The sequence below is a fragment of the Papaver somniferum genome, unplaced genomic scaffold, assembly GCF_003573695.1.
Source record: "Papaver somniferum cultivar HN1 unplaced genomic scaffold, ASM357369v1 unplaced-scaffold_32, whole genome shotgun sequence".
Classification (NCBI taxonomy): Eukaryota; Viridiplantae; Streptophyta; class Magnoliopsida; order Ranunculales; family Papaveraceae; genus Papaver; species Papaver somniferum.
This window is the reverse complement of record NW_020643262.1, coordinates 4,356,970-4,381,266: the sequence shown is the minus strand read 5'-3', so window position 1 is coordinate 4,381,266 and position 24,297 is coordinate 4,356,970.

The window sequence follows — 24,297 nt, the reverse complement described above, 5'->3', positions numbered from 1 at the left end:
TGTAGCGGCTTAATACAGTATGGTGTTCAATATGGACTAGGTCCCGGGGTTTTTCTGCATTTGTGGTTTCATCGTTAACAAAATTCTGGTGTCTGTGTTATTTCTATTCCCACATTATATTTTGTTATATAATTGAAATATCACAGGTTGTGCGTTAAGATCAATCAGTTAGAATATCCAACCTTTGGTTGTTGATTTAAATTGATTGACACTTGGATATTGGTCTTTGGTACCATCCAAGTTTATCTCTCTAGTATTTGATAAAGACTCGCAGATTTCCGTTTGCTTGAGTATAGATCAAATTGAGAGATTGAGATATTAACTCTTTGATATACTTTTATCTAGATTTTGAGTCTGACTGTCTAGTTGGTTCTCTAGAAAGTATATTGGAGTTAGTCCATACAGATTGCTAATCGAAATATTGTGTGAGGTTGTTAGACCCCCGCTTTTTCAAACCTAATCCCCACACCTTCTTTGTGATACTAGTTGCGACTAGAGTCGATTCTCCTTTAACCTTATGTTTTTCACAAAACCCTGTAGGTTAACGACTTGGAGAATTCATTGGGATTGTGAAGCTAGACCCAACTATTTTCTCTGTAGTTGCGTGTTCTGATCTTGCACTGTTCTATCGTATTGAGTACTATCTTCTCTAAGATTTGCTCGATATTGATTCTCCGATAGGAAAGATAATAAGTAGTCACAAACATCTTCGTCTCATCATTTGTGATTCCACAATATCTTGTTTTGCTACCATACGATTAAGATTATTGTGAGGTGATTGATATTTTTAGGTTGTTTTTCGGGAATATAAGTTTGGTATATCAATTGGTTCCTGTTCACCTTTATTTATCAAAATACGGAACAAAACTCATAGGTTTGTTTGTGGGAGACAGATTTATCTATTCTACAGATTTTTCTGTGTGAGACAGATTTTTTTATCAAGTCTTCGACTTTGGGTCGTAGCAACTCTTAGTTATGGGTGAGATCAGCTAAGGGAATCAAGTGCTTAGAATCCTGCTGGGGTTCAGGGACGTAAGGAGCGCAACTGTACCTTGATAAGTGTGAGATTGATTAGGGATCAACTACATTCAAGTCCGAAGTTCATTGGTAGTGGGCTCGTGTCTGTAGCGGCTTAATACAGTGTGGTGTTCTAAGATGGACTAGGTCCCGGGGGTTTTATGCATTTGCGGTTTCCTCATTAAGAAATTTCTGTCTGTGTTATTTCTTTTCCGCATTATATTTTGTTATTATATAATAGAAATATCACAGGTTGTGCGTTAAATTCAATCAGTTCTTGAATCCGTCCTTTGGGTTGTTGATTGAATTGATTGACACTTGGATATTGGTTTGTGATACCATCGAAGTTATTTCTCTTATTCAATCGGGCTCGCAAATTCCTATTTGTTTGATTGCAGATTGAATTGAGAAATTGAGATATAACTCTTTGATAACTTTTTTATAGCTTTAGTCTAAATGTCTAGTTGATTCTATTGAAAGTATATTGGGGTTTGTCCATTCAGATTTCCGAACGAAATATTGGGTGTGGTTGTTAGACCCCCACTTAAATTGGTATCAGAGCAGGCAAACACGTTTAAGACCTTATAAGTCTGTGTTTGTAGTGATCTGAATATATATAGAAGTGTTATCTCCATAAATGTACCACCGGTCTTCGATGACTCGAATTACTTATGGTGGAAAATTTCTATGCGTCTTCAAGCGCATAATTTTTAATCATGGGTTTATGTTGTTAATGGTTATAATCCTCCGGTTGCAGTAGGCGATGCAACTGTTCCAAAGGATATTGCTGCATATTAACCTGCTGAGATTCTGCTGTAAAGCAAAATTCTGACGGGTTAAATTCTATCATCCATGCCATTACCCCAGATCTTCATCACCATGTGACTATGTGCACTCGGTCTAAAGATACTTGGGATATCTTAGAAACCGTATTTGAAGGGAATACCTGTGAAGAGGAAGCTAGGATTCAAAACCTAAATTATGATTAGGAAAACCTTCGTATGACAGATGAAGATTCATTTTATGAGTTTAATCACAAAGCATCTGAAATTGTTAATGCATCTTTTGTGTTGGGTAAGACTATTCCTGAAAAGGACGTTGTGATGAAAATTCTCAGATCGCTGCTATCTAGATACGATTCTAAGAAGCATGCCATCATTGAGGGGAATAACCTTTATACTCTTTCCAGAAATACTCTTGTTGGAAAGCTAAAGATTTTTGATCTTGAACTAAGTCAAAGAGAAAAATGTCACTTGCTAGTCAACTATGTTGCTACATCTGATAAAAAGTCTCAACGTCCTAAATTGATTGATACAAGGGATGAGAATTGCTTTAATTTAACTCTTTCACTGTTCATACAACATCTAAAGAAGACTCTTCGACAGAGTAAAAGAAAATCTCAAAAGGAAGCTCATTCAATCAAAAAAAGGATAGAAAAGTTCAGAAAAACTATGATAATGAAACTTGTTCCAAGTGCTATATAAGTGTCCATGATACTTCCAAAAGTTCTGATGAGGATTTTTGTGAGTTAACTAAAGCATGGATGGATACTCTTGACTATTGTCCTGAGGAAGATGTCTGTGAAAGTTCTCTTAACTTCTTTGTTGTAATCATGCTTGTTCTCCTAACAGTCCTGATTATTACATGATATACAATCTTACTTCTCCAGAAGAGTTTCAACTGAAAAATGAATCTTTGATTAAAAGGATTGAATATCTGAATGTCAACGGCTTAATTTAAGACAATAAATTGCTATCTCTCACAATTGTGATCCTAATAAGAAACGTCGAAGCTCTTCGATTAACTCTTTTAAGCATTATCAGCAAGTCACTCCTGAATCTATATCATTCTCAAATCACCCTGACGAAAAGGTTGATATAGAAAAATACAAGGACATACCAAATGGTTTGGTTCTCTTATGTGAAAATAAGGATCGTCTAGATACAATATGCACAAGGAATCAAGAAATTTTCTCCTCTGTTAAACCTAGTTTTCAGAAGAAGAAAAGGAAATCTTCTAAGAAACTTTCTTTTTTTTCAAAAAATATTTCCAAAGCCATTCATAGTTTGCGAAAATCAACAAACAAGGTATTCGAAATTGTGCGGAAAAGAAAGAATGATGCACAAAACTCTTCTTACATGAAGAAAAAACAGAAACAAGAAATAACAAATACTTCATCCCCTCCCACCCAGTCCTGTTTTGGATTGGATAAATTACAATCTGTAATAAGGTTTAAGATGGTTCTTGTTTTTCTCTCTTGGGCAAGAACCATAATCTTCAAGAGGGTTGTGATGAAATACTATTCTAGTTTGTTTCTTGTCTTTTTGTTGCCTTTTTGATTATTGAGCCAAGAATTGTTTCTGTACATGAACGGTTTTTCCCTGCAAGACCTTTTCTTGGGGATAACCAAATTCTGTTAGGGTTTTGGTCAAAGGTTCTTTTGGAAATTTATCCCCTGTCTTCTCTCTTTTTAAGATGAAGTTTTCTCTTAGGTGAGAGCATTTCATTTATCTCTTCTATCATGTCCTCATCAAGTCTTTCAAGCAAAGAAAGTGATGTCTAGACTGTTCTTTTTCCCTCTAAGAAGGTTCGTTTCGATTCTTCTGATAATGAGATGTGCTCTGACAAACGTGATTCCTCACTTGATGACAATCCTTCTGTCTCTCATTTTAATAAGCTTTCTTTAACCATGAATCTCGTCTTGGAACAATTGCGTGGCCTGAAGAGTGAACTAGGATCTTCTTCCAAAAGACTTGAGTAAAAGATGGATAACCTTGAATCCAAGATTGATCTGATCGAAGATGAGCTTGATGAATATAGGGAATATGAGAAGAGTATTCAAAGTAAGTGAAATGCTTTATAGGAGTTGTTTTTAATTATTGTCTAGGAAACTTCTTATGAGAATTTATTCTTGTGTTTTTAAGAAGGATAACTAGGATTTGGAATAGCAATTATTTTGAGTACACATAGCTATTGCCAACATTTTCATCTTGCAATGTTTTTAGATTTATTTATTTAAAAATTCTAAGTTATTTGGAAGATGATTTTTGCAGTATTAATCTTTATGGTTTCATATATTGCAAACTGTTATGGGATATGTTGTTTACGTCCGTGAACCTTGATTGTCCCATATTTGCTCAAAAGTTAACTCTATTATATATCGGTATGCAAATATTGATAAAATATAGAATGAACTTTTGACAACAACAGTTGAGCCTATTATATCATTATGCAAATATTGATGGAAGATACGATGAACTTTTGTTTACAAAGATTAAGTCTATTATATGTCATTGTGCAAATACTGATGAAAAATAGAATGAATCTTTGATTATTCCGCAGTATTGGTCTTTCCCTGATCCACATCTTTGTGTATGTACGTAAGTTTTCTTATGTTGAGCATGGCCAATTGAATTGATCATTTCTTTGTGGTTAATTCAATTGATATTCTTGGATACAAATTCATGTGATTTGTTAATGTCCAAAGAAATCCTTCTTTTCTTGTAAAAGTAAGGTCGCTCTTGTTGTTCTTTCGGGAATGATATTTTATGAGGGAAAGTTCTTAATTGAACTTGTGCTTAATTGCCAAATCTTTGTGGGGAGTGCGGCTGTGGAATATTGTAGAGGTTTTCTTGTATCTTCATAAACTCCTTGACGAGTACACTAAGTTTCGACTATGTGAAATCATCGAAACAAGTTGATATGTTCTCTTTTGGTCATGAAGTATCTCTACGAAAATTTCATTAGGATCCCACTAGTTTTCGTACCTTTTCCAATTTATATTGACAAAAAGGGGGAGAATTAATGTGTAGTTCAGACTACAAATACATATGGTTTACGGATCATTATGTAAGGGGGAGTGGTTTTCATTGTGAGATGAAGTATTGACTAAGGGGGAGTGATACATATCACCATAGTATTGTTGTCAAAGTTGTGGTACAATTTAACTTTGATGCTATGTAATAATACTATGACAATGTATAACAATGAATGAGAGCAACTGTTTTCTCATTTTTATTGCTACGGATCTTCAACAATTATGATGTTGAGTTGAACACGTTCAGAATCACTGGAGTACTTGGAAGTGACGAAGATTTCGAGTAATGTTGAAGAACCAAGGAGATCAAGCATTTGGATGAGAATCTACAAAGTTTGTTTATTTTGTAATCCATATGTAATGATAGTTTTGTCACTAAAATTGACAAAGAGGAAGACTGTTAGACCACTGCTCGGTCGAACTCGCAAGCATTGTTATCTCAAGCTTGTTTGTCAATGTTAGTGATCAAAACTATAAGTCTTGATTTCTAGTCTACTTATAGCGATGTCTCGGACTAGGATATATTGTGTAGTTGAGCATTAGACTTCACGACGTTCATCATTTGAAGACGAAGAACTACTAAGGAGAGCTTGTGGAACTTCATCAACAAAAGGTATGTGGAGACTGGAACTCATCTATCACTTGGAAATTCAATTTCTACTCTATCTCCTACATTGAGAAAAAAGTCGTATTGTTATATAGTATTCGATTATGCACATTTGAGATTTCGAGCTGAGTTTAACTCGCTTACATATTTCTTGAAATATGTGTTAGTAAGCTTTCGCTTCGACCAAGTTCATCTTATATTCTTGACGAAATTCAAAAGATGATCATGTGAAAATCGCCGAGTAACATCTTACATGATTTGTGTGATACAATCATTTGGTGTAGACTTGGAATGTTTCGTAATGATTATTTTAATAACTTGAAAATTGCTTTGATGTTAATAATTCGTGAAAACAGCTATTTTCATCCTCTAAGAATGTTTCAATGATTGAAATATAGTTTATAACACTTAACCAGTATTGGATTATGAACATAGTATGTGTTCTTGCATATATGTAATCCATGACCGGGAACCATAGTATGCATACCCGTATGCTTACCTGTTGGTTTGTGAACTAATACATTTATATAATAAGGATTGCAATTTTTTGCAGACCGTGGCTATAATGTTTATGAATTGATTTGAGTGAATCAAACCGATTTTGATTCAATTGTGTTCTTGTATACTTTTATGAGAATATAGCAATTGAACAACTCTATAACTAGTTTCATTTGAGTCATTTGAACTAGTTGTGGTGAATATGAATAAGGTTAATATGGAAGTGTTCATATAGCTAACTTCGGTTAACTATTGTTAAGCCGACCTAGTGTACACGTTTAGGTACGGTTACTCAAACCTGAATGAAGGTACATTTCACTTGTGTGTAACAAGATAAGTTCGATCTAACAGTTGAAAGATATTAGCTTGAATCTAATCAGGTTTTCATCTAACGGTGAATATTGAATGCTTTGTTACCAAGATAACTTAGATTGCAAACCTTGATTTGAAAACTATATAAGGGAGAACTCTAGCAACTGGGAAACCTAATCCCCACACCTTCTATGTGATACTAGTTGCGACTAGAGTCGATTCTCCTTTAACCTTAGGTTTTTGACGAAACCATGTAGGTTAATGACTTGGAGACTTCATTAGGATTGTGAAGCCTGACACAACTATTTTCTCTGTAGTTGCGTGTTCTGATCTTGACCTGTGCTATCGTATTGAGTACTATCTTCTCTAAGATTTGCTCGAGATTGATTCTCCGATAGGAAAGATAAAAAGTAGTCACAAACATCTTCGTCTCATCGTTTGTGATTCCACAATATCTTGTTTCGCTACCATACTGAAAAAGCGGGGGTCAAACAACCTCACCCAATATTTCGCTTAGCAATCTGTATGGACTAACTCCAATATACTTTCAAGAGAATCAACTAGACAGTAAGAATCAATCTTAAGAAAAATTATATCAAAGAGTTATATCTCAATTTCCCAATTCAATTCGCAATCAAACAAATAGGAATTCGCGAGCCTGATTGAATATAAGAGAAATAACTTGAACGGTACCAAAGACCAATGTTCAAGGATCAGTCAGTTTCAATCAACAACAAAAATTTGGATTTACCAATTGATCGATTTAATGCACAACCTGTGATATTTAAATTATATAACAAAATATAATGCGGAAAAGAAATAACACAGACACCAGAAGTTTTGTTAACGAGGAAACCGCAAATGCATAAAAACCTCGCGACCTAGTCCAGATTTAAACACCACACTGTATTAAGCCGCTACATACACTAGCCAACTACCAATGAACTTCGGACTTGAATGTAGTTGAGCCCTAATCAATATCACACTGATCAAGGTACAGTTGCGCTCCTTATATCTTTGAACCCCAGCAGGATTCTACACACTTGATTCCCTTAGATGATCTCACCCACAACCAAGAATTGCTAAGAACCAAAGTCGAAGACTTGATAAACAAATCTGTATCACACAGAAAAGTCTATTGAATAGATAAATTTGTGTCCCACGGAAATACCTACGAGTTTTGTTCCGTCTTTTGATAAATCAAGGTGAAGAAGAACCAATTGATAATCCGGACTTATATTCCAAAATAACAGCCTAATATTATCAATCACCTCACAATAATATTAATCGATTAACGAAACAAGATATTGTGGAATCACAAACGATGAGACACATGTGTTTGTGACTACTTTCAATATTGCCTATCGGAGATAAAATCTCGAGCAAATATTAAAGAAGATAGTACTCAATCACGACAGAAAACAGCAAGATCAGAACACGCAACTACAGAAAAAATAGTTGGGTTTGGCTTCACAATCCCAATGAAGTCTTTAAGTCGTTAACCTATAGGGTTTCGTGAAAAACCTAAGGTTAAAGGAGAATCGACTCTAGCTTATGCAACTAGTATCACACAGGAGGTGTGGGGATTAGGTTTTGACAGTTGCTAGAATTCTCCTTTATAGATTTCAAATCAGGGTTTGCAATCTAAGTTACCTTGGTAACAAAGCATTCAATGTTCGCCGTTAGATGAAAACCTGATTAGATTCAAGTTAATATCTTTCAACCGTTAGATATCGAACTTAGCTTTTTATACAGAAATGAAATGTATCTTCATTTAGGTTTGAGTAACCGTACCTAAACGTGTACACTTAGTTGGTTCAACAATAATTAACCAATGGTTATCCATATGAGCATTTTCATATCAACCTTATTCATCTTTACAATAACTAGTTCAAATGACTCAAATGAAACTAGTTAGAGAGTTGTTCAATTGCTTAGATCTCATAGAAGTATACAAGTAACAGTTGAACCAAAATCGATTTTGATTCACTCGAATCAATTCATGAACATCATAGCCACGGTTTGCAAAAGATTGCATTCCTTATTATATAAATGTTTTAGTTCATGAACAAACCGATTTTAGAAAGTAACCTACTTAAGTATGCAAACGGCTACGCATACCTAAGTAGCTGGACCGAGTTTGGTTACGCCAGTACGCGTATGGGTACACATATTGGTAGGCTGAAAAACCTACAATAAAATACTGCAAGTGCACAGTGTCTAACTAGTAGAACAATGGCAAGTACAGGTCGTTCCCACGAGGAGTGTGAAAATACTGCTACTGACTAATATCGAATCAAACAATCAAATTATATATTTCACAGAATTATGAATTGGTGACGAAGATTATGAAAACAAGTAATGGAATATGTAACCAAAGATGTGGTAATGTTAAGGATCCGGGAATCCGTTGTAGGTGAGTTACTTGCATTCATTCACAAAGGGTCTCAATTTTACTCATGTAGAATTGCAAACCTAGCTACTCATCCATGGAAGATATTTCGTTAAAGAATCGTTGACAATAATTATCAAAATAATTATTTATTCTCACCTTAAAGTAGAATTTCTAAGCACTAATCATACATGGCATGAAGAGTCAAGGAATATCCATAAATCAATTATCGCTAAGGTTCAATGAGTTCTTCTACTAATCTAATTATGGACTATACACACATGAAAAATATAGCTAGAAGATAAAACATTGATAGAGAGACAAAACATTAGCATTAAGTTCAACGGTAGAAAACCCTTATTCAAAAATACATATAATTCAACCTACAAGTTCATCCTTTCACCATAACATGATTAGCTCGACATGGCTTTCCCTAAAACCATAAACAAATCTAAATCAATAGCTAATCAAGATGAAAATGGGTAACACAAACAGCAAACCATAGTTTTGGTTTCCTGTCGTAGACCGCTCTGCAGCCGCAGCCGCAGCCTGTCCTCCCCTTTTGTTTTTCTTCCTCGATTCTTATAAGCTGCTGTTGGAATTCGGACTAGAACCAACAAGACAACGGCCCAAGCCAAAACCTCACCGAGACTCAGCCCACCATTCCTTTCTATATCCGACCACAACATCTTTCTTATTCTCCTCGACCATCGATCCTGGCTACAGCATCAGCTGACTCAAACGAACAGCACCACACGACACCAATCTTTTCTATCTTCAGTCCTTCTAAAACTCGACCACACCTGGTTGCATAGCTCAACCAACTAATCCATACAACACCAGTTCGATCAAAACACGACAAAAAAACTCTCAGGATTTCCATCGACGCTGCTGCTAAATATTCTTACCGATGCAAAATCCAATACAGGAACCAACCAGCCATCGTTACAGATTTCAATATCTTTGGTCGGAATCCTATCACTACTAGCACCATTGCTGACTGCACCAACTCAAGCTTTTCAGCCTCACGCAACTCCCATCCATTGACCACCAGCGGCATTTGCTTCGCCCCCTTAATTCTTACCCAAATGGCATTAACATTAGTTATGTGCTCTTCTCGATTCATTTCCATGAACTTTGTAACTTTGTATTACTAGCAATTAGTATTACAGCTCGATCTCGTCTTCATTTGTGTCTCCATTTGATAGCAGCTGCAACCAGCTGATGACCAACAAACCAACACCAACAATAACACTCATCTTCACTTCCACTTCTCTCGATTTCTCACGAGCTTTCAATGTAAACCCAACGAAGAACTCAGTTCATATCTAGAAATTATCACTGCCTGCAAATCTCCCGTCTGATGTTGAGCCAAGATATTGCACCATAAATCCATCGTAGTCAGCTGTTTTAGGACATAAGGAAGCACACACCACTGGTACATGTTAGAGAGGAACCACTGCTGCCATTCAAGTCCACTTCAAGCCTTCTTATTCTTCTCAAAACCCATTTGTTCTCATGCCTTGTAATACCTTCAATCAGCATCACATATTCCCTCGGCAGTAAAGTCTTCAATATCTCCCGGTCATTTCTTGTTGTTGCAGCAATGGAAATCTCCATCTTGCTGCTCAAAATCTAAGACCGATGACGAATGCTGCTCGAGATACTGTCTCACAATTTGTAGTGCACGTCAGGTGCTTGCCAAACATTGGGAATCTTTAGCCCACTAATGTATATAACCCCACCAGTGATTTCATGTTTCTGTATGTGAATTAGTAAGCAGCTTAGTAAGCTCTTTCTGTCCGATTCTGATAGCACTTTGGTAATTCTTGCCGCAAAGCTATTTAGCTCCTACTTTAGCTATTTATCTCTGTATGATCCAATTCACTTGTACTTTCTATAAAAGCACTAAAAAATGTTATTAGTTAAAATACCGAGTCCTAACTAATATAAATGTGCGTATAGAATATAGCATTTACGTGCTTATCAACACCCTACACTTATATTTTGTTAGTCCTCAAGCAAAACAGAAGAAGACCCGCTACACAGCTGATCATATAATAAGAGAGAGAGACCCGCTACACAGCTGGTCATATCAACTTAATTTTTTTTAATTTTTTTTAGATCCGCTACACAGCTGATCATTTTTTTTAATTGTAGACCCGCTAAACAGCTGGTCATAACATGCAAGAAAAAGAAAATAACCCGCTACACAGCTGGTCATATCATGCATTTTTTTAATCAAAATTCCTAACGAAAGTGTCACTCCCCCACACTTAAACATTACGTTGTCCTCAATGTAATTGACTCATCCAACGTAGAAATTAAGGTGGAAAATCGTAAAATGCAAAAAGTAAACAAATAAAAAATAAAAATAATAGAGAAAAGGGAACAAATCTGATAGGTTGACTCCCATGAAGCGAAAGGTATTTGTTTCCCTGCTTTCAGTAGCACGTTCTCAAACGAGGTGAGGTTAGTACCTCAAAGTAAGCTGGCAATCATACATGTAGAGCTTGAAAAGTTGAGGATCAACCCAACTAATCCGGTCAGATGAAAGGATGATCCTGCAGCAACAATGATTAGTACCCAGAGAGCTAAAACTGGATTCAATCTTATTCAAAACATAATTTGAGCCTTGAATATGAAGTAAATCAGGTTCGCAGATAATTAGTAAAAATCCTTTAAAGAATTGAACAGTTGTTGTACTCCCTAAATCGGGTTCTAAGTCCGATGAGATAACTTGCTCGGTAGATATTAGTTCAAATTCACTCGCTAAACAAGGTCTCGCTGGAGAAATAATATCATAACTAATAGACCCATTCTCATCCATAACGGTTTCATTATTAATATTATCAAGATGAAAACAATCATAACTTGATAGCTTAAGGGTCAAAGTCGGAGCTTTCTTGACTGATGGAACTAGTCGAAGCTCGGGCAAAACTAGAGGTTCAAGTTTGGGCTTCTATTTAATAGTGTCTAGCAGTGGTGTGGAGTCTAATAAGGCATTGACTTCACAAATTACACTATCATCATCAAAATCATACCAAAAATGAGCTAAGCAAACCTCTAGTGGATCCTCCAATTGATTCTTAGAAAAACCTTGCGAGTGCATACTTTCTTTTCGCCCGCTAGTGGTATCAATCGCCACACTTTTAGACTAAGGTACCTAAAAAATATCAAACAAACTGCGTAAAAAGTACCAAAGAAATCTAAAAGAAAAAAAAAAAAATTATGTACAAAAATATATCAATCATAGAGTATTTAGCAGCCACTCCCCGGCAGCGGCGCCAAAAACTTGGTAGGTTGAAAACCTACGATAAAATACTGCAAGTGCACAGTGTCTAACTAGTAGAACAATGGCGAGTACAGGTCGTTTCCACGAGGAGTGTGAAAATACTACTACTGTCTAATATCGAATCAAACAATCAAATTACATATTTCACAGAATTATGAATTGGTGACGAAGATTATGAAAACAAGTAATAGAATATGTAACCAAAGATGTGATAATGTTAAGGATCCGGGAATCCGTTGTAGGTGAGTTACTTGCATTCATTCACAAAGGGTCTCAATTTTACTCATGTAGAATTGCAAACCTAGCTACTCATCCATGGAAGACATTACGTTAAAGAATCTTTGACAATAATTATCAAAATAATTGTTTATTCTCACCTCAAGGTAGAATTTCTAAGCACTAATCATACATGGCATGAAGAGTCAAGGAATATTCATAAATCAATTATCGCTAAGGTTCAATGAGTTCTTTTACTAATCTAATTATGGACTATACATAGCGTAGAACATGAAAAATATATCTAGAAGATAAAACATTGATAGAGAGACAAAACATTAGCATTAAGTTCAACGGTAGAAAACCCTTATTCAAAAATACATATAATTCAACCTACAAGTTCATCCTTTCACCATAACATGATTAGCTCGACATGGCTTTCCCTAAAACCATAAACAAATCTAAATCAATAGCTAATCAAAATGAAAATGGGTAACACAAACGGCAAACCCTAGTTTTGGTTAGACCGCTCTGCAGCCGCAGCCTGTCCTCCATTTTTGTTTTTCTTCTTCTCGATTCTTATAAGGGGAACTTAGGCGCAGGCCCAAAAAAAAAATTCTTACCGCCAGGCCCACAATTAATTTCTGATACAGTCGCACCCATAATTATTTAAAAATATTTAAAACGTACTGAAAGACTCTATTACCCTTCATCGTTTTTGGGCATAATTTGTTTTCTTCTCCGCCGGTTTCTTTACCTATTCCTCCATTAATCTCTGTAACGGATCTGCAAAGATTTTTTCTCCATCATTTAAAGAAATAAGTCATTTAAAATCGATGATTCAAAGAAGTAAATCATTTTTTACTAAACCCTAGAATACATTTCAACAAAAATGGATGAAACAGACGAAGAAGAAAAAATCAAGTAGAAGAAACAGAAAAAAAGTTATGCAGCTAAATTTTCCCTTATATTGTCTTATGCACTAAACAAAATGATGCAGAAGACATTATGCACGTGCATAAAAATCCATAAATCAGAAAAGTGAAAAAAGTAATGCATAAGACAATATGCAGCTAAAAAATAATAATGCATAATGTCTTATGCATCTAAAAAAAACTGATGCATAACCAGAAAAGTGAGAAAAGTAATGCATAAGACATTATGCAGCTAAAACAAAATAATGCATAATGTCTTATGCATCTAAAAAAAACTGATGCATAACCAGAAAAGTGAAAAAAAGTAATGCATAAGACATTATGTAGCTAAAACAAAAATAATGCATAATGTATTATGCATCTAAAAAAAACTGATGCATAACCAGAAAAATGAAAAAAGTAATGCATAAGACATTATGCAGCTAAAACAAAAATAATGCATAATGTTTTATGCAGAAATAATAATGGCATAATGTCTTATGCACTAAACAAAATGATGCAGAAGATATTATGCACGTGAATAAAAATCCATAAATCAGAAAAGTGAAAAAAGTAATGCATAAGACAATATGCAGCTAAAACAAAATAATGCATAATGTCTTATGCATCTAAAAAAAACTGATGCATAACAAGAAAAGTAATGCATAAGACATTATGCAGCTAAAACAAAATAATGCATAATGTCTTATGCATCTAAAAAAAACTGATGCATAACCAGAAAAGTGAAAAAAAGTAATGCATAAGACATTATGCAGCTAAAACAAAAATAATGCATAATGTATTATGCATCTAAAAAAAACTGATGCATAACCAGAAAAATGAAAAAAGTAATGCATAAGACATTATGCAGCTAAAACAAAAATAATGCATAATGTTTTATGCAGAAATAATAATGGCATAATGTCTTATGCACTAAACAAAATGATGCAGAAGACATTATGCACGTGCATAAAAATCCATAAATCTGAAAAGTGAAAAAAGTAATGCATAAGACAATATGCAGCTAAAACAAAATAATGCATAATGTCTTATGCATCTAAAAAAAAACTGATGCATAAGCAGAAAAGTGAGAAAAGTAATGCATAAGACATTATGCAGCTAAAACAAAATAATGCATAATGTCTTATGCATCTAAAAAAAACTGATGCATAACCAGAAAAGTGAAAAAAGTAATGCATAAGACATTATGCAGCTAAAAAAATAATAATGCATAATGTATTATGCATCTAAAAAAAACTGATGCATAACCAGAAAAATGAAAAAAGTAATGCATAAGACATTATGCAGCTAAAACAAAAATAATGCATAATGTTTTATGCAGAAATAATAATGGCATAATGTCTTATGCACTAAACAAAATGATGCAGAAGACATTATGCACGTGCATAAAAATCCATAAATCAGAAAAGAGAAAAAAGTAATGCATAAGACAATATGCAGCTAAAACAAAATAATGCATAATGTCTTATGCATCTAAAAAAACTGATGCATAACCAGAAAAAGTGAGAAAAGTAATGCATAAGACATTATGCAGCTAAAACAAAATAATGCATAATGTCTTATGCATCTAAAAAAAACTGATGCATAACCAGAAAAGTGAAAAAAAGTAATGCATAAGACATTATGCAGCTAAAACGAAATAATGCATAATGTCTTATGCATCTAAACAAAACTGATGCGTAACCAGAAAAATGAAAAAAGTAATGCATAAGACATTATGCAGCTAAAACAAAAATAATGCATAATGTTTTATGCAGAAATAATAATGGCATAATGTCTTATGCACTAAACAAAATGATGCAGAAGACATTATGCACGTGCATAAAAATCCATAAATCAGAAAAGTGAAAAAAGTAATGCATAAGACAATATGCAGCTAAAACAAAATAATGCATAATGTCTTATGCATATAAAAAAAAACTGATGCATAACCAGAAAAGTGAGAAAAGTAATGCATAAGACATTATGCAGCTAAAACAAAATAATGCATAATGTCTTATGCATCTAAAAAAAACTGATGCATAACCAGAAAAGTGAAAAAAAGTAATGCATAAGACATTATGCAGCTAAAACGAAATAATGCATAATGTCTTATGCATCTAAACAAAACTGATGCATAACTAGAAAAATGAAAAAAGTAATGCATAAGACATTATGCAGCTAAAACAAAAATAATGCATAATGTTTTATGCAGAAATAATAATGGCATAATGTCTTATGCACTAAACAAAATGATGCAGAAGACATTATGCACGTGCATAAAAATCCATAAATCAGAAAAGTGAAAAAAGTAATTTATAAGACAATATCCAGCTAAAACAAAATAATTCATAATGTCTTATGCATCTAAAAAAAAACTGATGCATAACCAGAAAAGTGAGAAAAGTAATGCATAAGACATTATGCAGCTAAAACAAAATAATGCATAATGTCTTATGCATCTAAAAAAAACTGATGCATAACCAGAAAAGTGAAAAAAAGTAATGCATAAGACATTATGCAGCTAAAACAAAAATAATGCATAATGTATTATGCATCTAAAAAAAACTGATGCATAACCAGAAAAGTGAAAAAGTAATGCATAAGACATTATGCAGCTAAAACAAAATAATGCATAATGTCTTATGCATCTAAACAAAACTGATGCATAACCAGAAAAGTGAAAAAGTAATGCATAAGACATTATGCAGCTAAAACAAAATAATGCATAATGTTTTATGCATCTAAACAAAACTGATGTTATGCATAAGACATTATGCATAACCTCTTTAATTCAAATCTAATCATAAATTTCCGATTGAGATCAAAAACATGGAGACAAATAAGGTATGAAAATTTCCAATTCAGTTGATATCGAAATACTGCAACACACTTCTTACCCTTTTCAATTTCAATTTTAATTTCTTTTTACTTCTCGAATAATCAAAGACAACATAAACCCAAAATCTCCAGATTTAAACCGCAGATTTTGAGACAGAAACCCTAGTTTTATTGAGAAGATTATTCAGAAAAGGATTTGGGAAAAGATTTGACAAAGAGAAAAATCCAAATGTTAAAAACGAAGAATCGGAGTTCACCATTGTTTTCTTCTCGCTTCTCTCTGTTCGTCGCTCGAAGAAAAGGGTAGTTTGGCCTTTTAAAAACTGAGAAGCAGAATTTCATAAATTATGGGTCTGCTACGAATTTTTTACGGGAAAATGGGTGCGCGCCTGAATTTTTCTGTCCGTGGGTTTGACAGTGAAAAAATCTGGGAGAATGGTCCCTGTAGTTTTCACTTCTTATAAGCTGTTGTTGGAATTCGGACTAGGACCACCAAGCCAACGGCCCAATCCAAAACCTCACCGAGACTCAGCCCACCATTCCTTTCTATATCCGACCACAACACCTTTCTCATTCTCTGACCATCGATCCTGGCTACAGCATCAGCTGACTAAACGAACAGCACCACACGACACTAATCTTTTCTATCTTCAGTCCTTCTAAAACTCGACCACAGCTGGTTGCATAGCTCAACCAACTAATCCACACAACACCAGTTCGATCCAAACACGACAAAAAACTCTCAGGATTTCCATCGACGCTGCTGCTAAATATTCTTCTCGATGCAAAATCCGATACAGGACCCAACCAGCCATCGTTACAGATTTCAATATCTTTGGTCGGAATCCGATCACCACTAGCACCATTGATGACTGCAGCAACTCAAGCTTTTCAGCCTCACGCAACTCCCATCCATTGACCACCAGCGGCATTTGCTTCGCCCCCTTAATTCTTACTCAAATGGCAGTAACATTAGTTATGTTCTCTTCTCGATTCATCTCCATGAACTTTGTAACTTTGTATTACTAGCAATTAGTATTACATCTCGATCTCGTCTTCATTTGTGTCTCCATTTGATAGCAGCTGCAACCAGCTGATGACCAACAAACCAACACCAACAATAACACTCATCTTCACTTCCACTTCTCTCGATTTCTCACGAGCTTTCAATGTAAACCCAACGACGAACTCAGTTCATATCTAGAAATTATCACTGCCTGCAAATCTCCCGTCTGATGTTGAGCCAAGATATTGCACCATAAATCCATCGTAGTCAGCTGTTTTAGGACATAAGGAAGCACACACCACTGGTACATGTTAGAGAGGAACCATTGCTGCCATTCAAGTCCACTTCAAGCCTTCTTATTCTTCTCAAAACCCATTTGTTCTCATGCCTTATAATACCTTCAATCAGCATCACCTATTCCCTCGCCAGTAAAGTCTTCAATATCTCCCGGTCATTTCTTGTTGTTGCAGCAATGGAAATCTCCATCTTGCTGCTCAAAATCTAAGACCGATGACGACTGCTGCTCGAGATACTGTCTCACAATTTGTAGTGCACGTCAGGTGCTTGCCAAACATTGGGAATCTTTAGCCCACTAATGTATATAACCCCACCAGTGCTTTCATGTTTCTGGACGTGAATTAGTAAGCTCTTTTTGTCTGATTCTGATAGCACTTTGGTAATTCCTGCCGCAAAGCTATTTAGCTATTTATCTTTGGACGATCCAATTCACTTGTACTTTCTATAAAAGAACTAAAAAAATATTATTAGCTAAAATACCGAGTCCTAACCAATATAAATATGGGTACAGAATATAGCATTTACGTGCTTATCACATACCAATTCACACTTCTAAATTCCAGCAGAAAACCCAAACTTCCACCAGTACGTATACGGGTATGTATACCTTAGTTCTGGACTACCAACAACCAACCAATACGCCTACGGGTACACATACTTAAGTTCCCGGTTTTTGGTTTTACACAAATGTGAATACACACTATGTTTATATCCAAACATGGTTACTTGTTCTAAACTCTCATTTCAATCATTGAAACTTTCTTAGAGGATGACAATAGTTTTTATCCACAAATTATTAGCACCAAAGCGATTTTCAAGTTATTAAAATAGTCAATATGACTTTCTTCAAGAGTAAAGATAAACTTGGTTAAAGCGAAAGCTTACCAACACGTATTTCGAGAAATAGATAAGTGAGTTAAACTCAGCTCGAAATAGCAAATGTGTATAATTGAAGTCTATATAGCAATACGACTTTTGTCTCAAATAGGAGATAGAATGGATAGACTTTTGAGTGATAGATAAGTTCAAGTCTCCACATACCTTTTGTTGATGAAGTTCCACAAGTTCCCTTGAGTAGTTCTTCGTCTTCATTCGATGAACGCCGTGGAGTCTAAAGCTCAACTACACTTACTATCCTAATCAGAGACATAGTTATAAGTAGACTAGAAATCAAGACTTATAGTTTTGGCACCTTAACTTGATAAACAAGCTTGAGATAGCAACGCTTGCGAGTTCATCCGAGCAGTGCTCTAACAATCTCCCCCTTTGTCAATTTTAGTGACAAAACTATCAATACATATGGAATACAAAATAAATAAACTTTTTAGCTTCTCATCCAAATGCTTGATCTCCTTGGTTCTTCAATATTACTCGAAATCTTCGTCACTTACAAGTACTCCAATGATTCAAAATGTGTTCAACTCAGCATAATCGTTGTTGAAGATCCGTAGCTATAACAATGACAAAACAGTAGCTTTCAATCATTGTTATACAGTGTCATAGTATTATTACACAGCATCAAAGTTCAATTGTATCACAACTTCGGCACAATACTATGGTGATATGTATCACTCCCCCTTAGTCAATACTTCATCTCCCATGAAAACCACTCCCTCTTACATAATGATCCGTAAACCATATGTATTTGTAGTGTGAACTACACATTAATTCTCCCCCTTTTTGTCAATAAAAATTGGCAAAAGTACGAACATTAATGGGATCATAATGAAATTTCCATAGAGACACTTCATGACCAAAAGAGAAGCACATATCAAATTATTTAGATGCAATCATATAGCCGAAACTAAATGCATTCATTAAGGATTTTATAAAGATACAAGATAACCCCTATAATATTCCACAGCCGCACTCCCCACAAAGATTTGGCAATTAAGCATACGTTCAATTAAGAACTCTCCCACATAAAATTTCATTCCAAAAGGAACAACAAGAGCGACCTTGCTTTTAAAAGAAAAGAAGATTTCTTTGTACATTAACAAATCTCATGAAACATGAGTTTTGTATCCAAAATACTCAATTAAATTAACCACAAGAGAACCCATGATTAATTTAATCGTAAATGCTCACATAAGAAAACTTACGGAGCCGCACAGTATTTACACCAAGATGTGGATCAGGGAAAGACCAATACTGCATAATAATTAAAGATTCATTCTATTTTTCATCACTAATTTCACAATGACATATAATAGACTTAATCTTTGTAAACAAAAGTCCATCCTATCTTCCATCAATATTTGCATAATGACATAATAGGCTTAAATTTTGTTTGTCAAAAGTTCATTCAATCTTTTATCAATATTTGCATAGAGACATATGAAAGACTTAAGTTTTGACCATGTATGGGACAATCATAGTTCACGGATGCAAACACACATATCCCATAATAAGTTGCAATATATCAAACCATAAAGATTAATACTGCAAAATCATATTCCAAATAAACTTTAGAATTTAAATAAATAAATCTAAAAACATTGCAAGATGAAAATCGTTGGAAATAGCTATGTGTACTCACAATAATTTCTATTCCAAACCCTAGTTATCCTTCTTAAAAACACAAGAATAAATTCTCATAAGAAGTTTCCTAGACATTGTAAAGCTTTCTCAGAGCATCTACTGAGAATTCCTTCTCATTATTGAAAAAACCATTGATTATGGGATCGTTCAATTCCTCTAAATCTTCATAAATATCAGCCAACTCACTAAGTTCTCTTTTTATATCACACAAGGTTTTCTTTGTTAGACACAACATTTGTTCATAGTGAGTTATCTGTTCTAAAGAGGAAACGATTTGAGATTTCAAATCATTTCTTTTATTGATGAAATTTTTCACCATGCCTCTAAAGTTATAATCAAAATGACAAACACACAAGAGGTAGTTAGAGGAAGAACCTTCTCCATCATTTGTAGATCTCTCTTTTTTCCTTTCTTGAGAAAGTGATTCCTTCACATAGATACACGTTAACTGCTTCGACTGCATCCTTTTTTTGTGGTACTTCTAGTTACAGGAGCCATGAAACTGTATCTTTCAAATAGAGAAAAGGTGAAGGAAACTTTGATTACAAATTATTATAAATATCCATATGGACACCCAAACCCTAGAAGAACATTGAACAAGTCTTTTATGGTTTATTATCCATTATCTATTTTAACAAGATAGTATTTTCTTAACAAAAATAAGAAATTAAGATGACCCGCTTGGGCCCCTGCTATTTGTTTTGACTTTACATCCCCTTATCTGCAAAATTGCAGAGCGTTGCTCCTTGGACCTTCAGGAATGGTATTTAAATGATGAGACCATAGTTGGAGACACAATAATGGTTGCCAGATCTTTGGACATTATTCAGCAGGAGGGTGCTTCGTTGGGCTTACACCCCAACGTCTCTAAAACTGAGATTTTTTGGCCTTCGGTTGATAGCAGAGGTTTAGTTGAGGGGGTTTTTCCTTTTTAAATACGCCGGCCTTCCATTGGTGTTAAGTTATTGAGTGGGCATGTTAGCTTGGATCCTCAGTTTTGTAGATATATGGTGGTTAACAGAGCAAATAAGACTATTGCTTTGATGGATGCTCTACAGAAACTGAACGGTCCTCAGGGGGAGTTGTTTTTGTTGAGGAATTATTATGCTGTCTCTAGGTTATACTTTTCCATGCGAACTTCTAAGCCTGAGTATTTGGATGAGGCACAGGTGGTCTTTGACAATCACCTTAAGCAGTTCCTTAGGTTGTTGGTTACTGGGGATGGGCCAGGTTTTGGTCTTTTACAGCAGAGGTTGGCTACGCTCCCCCTTAAGGATGGAAGACTGGGTTTGTACACTATGGAAGACACGATGCAGTACTGCTATTTTGCTTCTTGCTTTCAGACTAGTTCTTAGCAGGGTAATATTTTGAGACATGCTGAGGTGTCCGTTCCTAGCCCCAGTTTTAAGCATGCGCTAGTTCTCTACAAAAAGGTTTGTGGTATTAATGATTCTTATTTGTGTATTGATGATATTTCCCCACACTATATGAGCTCCTTGGCAATTAAATATTTTGATGTGGTAAAGAAGAATATATTCACCCAGTTTGTTATGACTACGCGTGATTCAGCTCTCTGGCAGAGTAATAAAGTCAAATATGCTCAAGATTACTTGTTGGCGATTCCTATTGATGGGCTCAATCAAACAATTGGTTCAAGAAATTTTCGTGTTGTTGTGCGTTATAGACTTGGGATCCCCCTTTTTGAGGATGGAGATTTGTGTTCTAGCTGTGGAAAAGTTATGGATATCTTTGGGGATTATGCCTTGCAATGCAATAAAGGGGTCGGGCTCAAATACATGCATGATATTGTCTGTGATACTTTTGAGGACATTTGATATCGAGCGGGTGTTTCAGCCAGGAAGGAAGTGGATTTGGGGATCCTCGCAGACAATGGAGTAGCCTTACGACCTGCGGATATCTTTGTGTATGGGTGGGATAGTGGCCATGATATGTGCTTGGATGTTACGGGTGTCTCCCCCTTCACAGGTGACTGAGAGCGTAATTTTGTTATTGGTCGGGCAATTGATAACGCGGTTTTAAAGAAAAGGGCCAAGTACCTTGAGAAATGTACAAGTCAGAGGCTGGGGTTTGGTGTTCTTTCCTTTACTACCTTGGGAGGGTTAGGGAGTCATATTGTAGAGTTCTTGAAAAGGCTGCGAAATTATATGTCCAGTCATGATGAGAATGTTATTGATGGAGATTTCATATTTCATATGATATGTGTTGTTATTCAAAAAGGGATTGGAGCCCAGCTTGTTGCCAGGCTTCCATCCAATGTTTGTAAACTCATTTCTGTTGATGATGATTAATTTGGGAATTAAAAAATAAATAAATTAAAAGATATACAAAATTTGAGCAACCTTGAAGCAAACCTCATTTTCTCAAGTTAAAGATGAGGATGCAGACGTCACTAGTATTAGACAGTGACTGAGTGAGTTGAATCCTCACATATTTTACCACATGGTGTCTTATCAAGGTTTGTTGTATAAACATATTTCTTACCTCGTTTGAATCTGGTACTATTCGGATTCTTCTTGTTTTAGGAGAACCCTGTTGATTTTCCAAAGCCAGATTCATCATTTGCATGTCCTTTTGAAGTTTGGCAATTCGTTTGCCGTTCCTCTTGAATCTCTAACACTTACTTTGAACATGATTTGCATTTCTACAAAACAAACAAATCAATAAATATTTTTTGTTCTGTTGAATTGCCTCCTGTTTATCACAACATTCAACATCCATTGTTCCGAGATGGTTCCGAACAAAGGAGTTGTTTGTGCATACAATTTTGCTTTTGAACCCTAAACCATTTGTGTTCCCAAAGGACTTCTGACCGAATAACATTGTTGATATTTTGTCAGAACTTCCAGATAACCTTTGCAGGTCTTCCTTAAGAGTATTAATCCCTCTTTTCTTTAGAGACATGGTTCTGGTGAATTCATCATTAAGACAATCTATCTCAAGATTTTTCACTTGGAGCGATGATTCAAGTTTCTTCAACAAAGCCTTTAGTTGAAGATTTTCTTGGTGTATTTCTTCACATTTATCCAAGAACTCAAAATTCTCTGTGTCAGACTCAAGTTCTGAATCATAATTTGAGTAGGTGGAGGTTTCTGTTGCACGAGCTGAAAATCCATTGCACACATCGGAAGTATGCAAGATGTTAACAACCAGGGAAGATTCTTCTTATATTGAATCATCTGAAGCATTAACTAAAGAGAGACGTTTATCACATCTTTTGCTTCTTTTTACAATATCCTTGATCTTTTGTGTTATCAGTGATTTATCAAAATCAACATGATTGAAATAACATTCATCAGCCAAAGACAAGTTAGAAGATTCACTTGTGTTGGTCACAGCGTTGAACGCAGATTTTCTGACTGTGTTTTGTTCAAGATCAAGTATTTTTAACTTTCCAACCAGAGAGTTTCTGGAAAGAGTATCAAGGTTATTTCCCTCAACGATGGCGTGTTTCTTAGAATCGTATCTATATGGCAACGATCTGAGAATCTTCATCACAATGTCCTTTTCAGGAATATTCTTACCCAACGCAAAAGATGCATTAACAATTTCACACACTTTGTGATTAAACTCATCAAATGAATCTTCATCTTCCATACGAAGGTTTTCCCAATCAGATTTTAAGTTTTGAAGCCTAGCTTCTTTTTCACGGGTATTCCCTTCAAATATGGTTTCTAAGATATCCCAAGCATCTTTAAACCGGGTGCACTTAGTCACATGGTGCTGGAGATATGGGGTAATGACATGGATGATTGCATTCAACCCGTCAGAATTTTGCTTTGCAGCAAGAATCTCGGCAGCATCATAATCACCAATATCCTTTGGAACAGTTACAGTACCTATTGTAATAACCGGAGGAATATAGCCATCGGATACTGGTGGTACGTTTATTGAGATAGCACTTCTGTCCATAGAGTCAGATCACTACAAACACAGACTTATGAGGTCTTAAACGTGTTTGCCTGCTTTGATACCAATTGAAAAAACGGGGGTCTAACAACCTCATCCAATATTTCGCTTTGCAATCTATATGGACTAACTCAAATATACTTTCAAGAGAATCAACTAGACAGTCAGACTCAATCTTAAGAAAAAGTATATCAAAGAGTTATATCTCAATTTCTCAATTCAACCCGCAATCAAACAAATAGGAATTTGCGAGCCTGATTGAATACAAGAGAAATAAGTTGAACGATACCAAAGACCAATGTTCAAGGATCAATAAATTTCAATCAACAACCAAAGGTTGGATTTTCCAATTGATCGATTCAACGCACAACCTGTGATATTTCAATTATATAACAAAATATATAATGCGGAAAAGAAATAACACAGACACCAGAAGTTTTGTTAACGAGGAAACCGCAAATGCAGAAAAACCCCGGGACCTAGTCCAGATTTGAACACCATGTTGTATTAAGCCGCTACAGACACTAGCCTACTACCAATGAACTTCGGACTGTAATGTAGTTGAGCCCTAATCAATCTCACACTGATCAAGGTACAGTTGCGCTCCTTACTTCTCT